Genomic DNA, 461 nt, shown 5'->3' on the forward strand with positions numbered 1-461 from the left:
CCGCCGGCCCGAGATACCGCCGAGTACCGCGCGGCCCTGGAGCTGGAGATGTGGAAGGAGACTCAAGAGGATCTGTTCAACGATCAGGTCCGCATCCATTTTGTCGTCGCCGAGCGTTCGAACCGGAAATTTCTGTCACGCCACTTAAAAAGACGGACATCTCTCGTCATCGTGCCCGCGCAGCTTCGGAGGAAGGAGTTCAGCCACATGCAGGCTCTGGCGGAGGAGTGGATGCGGCGGGAGAGCGAGAGAGAAGCCTGGGTGAAAAAAAAGGTAGAGCCAGCCGACACATTCCCGCGTCGTGACGGAGTGTCGCGAGTCACGGCAAAAAAAAAAAAATGGCAAACCGCTCGCCACTCCGGCGGTCCAAACTTTGGACATCTTGGAACGGAAAGGTGACAGGACAGAGGCCGTCTGGAGAGTCGTTCACGCCTTCCCCGCTCCCTCGTCCTTTTCGTCAC

General features: G+C 58.4%; 1 long non-coding RNA gene across 1 annotated transcript; it reads left to right on the plus strand.

Moving 5' to 3' along the window:
* LOC109508683 (uncharacterized) lies at positions 1 to 266 on the plus strand. The gene is made up of 2 exons (XR_002166734.1): positions 1 to 87; positions 184 to 266. It is a non-coding gene; the product is annotated as an uncharacterized LOC109508683 (long non-coding RNA).
* Positions 267 to 461: the final 195 nt, after the last annotated feature.

The sequence above is a fragment of the Hippocampus comes genome, unplaced genomic scaffold, assembly GCF_001891065.2.
Source record: "Hippocampus comes isolate QL1 unplaced genomic scaffold, H_comes_QL1_v1.1 C16478968, whole genome shotgun sequence".
In the NCBI taxonomy this organism is placed as follows: Eukaryota; Metazoa; Chordata; class Actinopteri; order Syngnathiformes; family Syngnathidae; genus Hippocampus; species Hippocampus comes.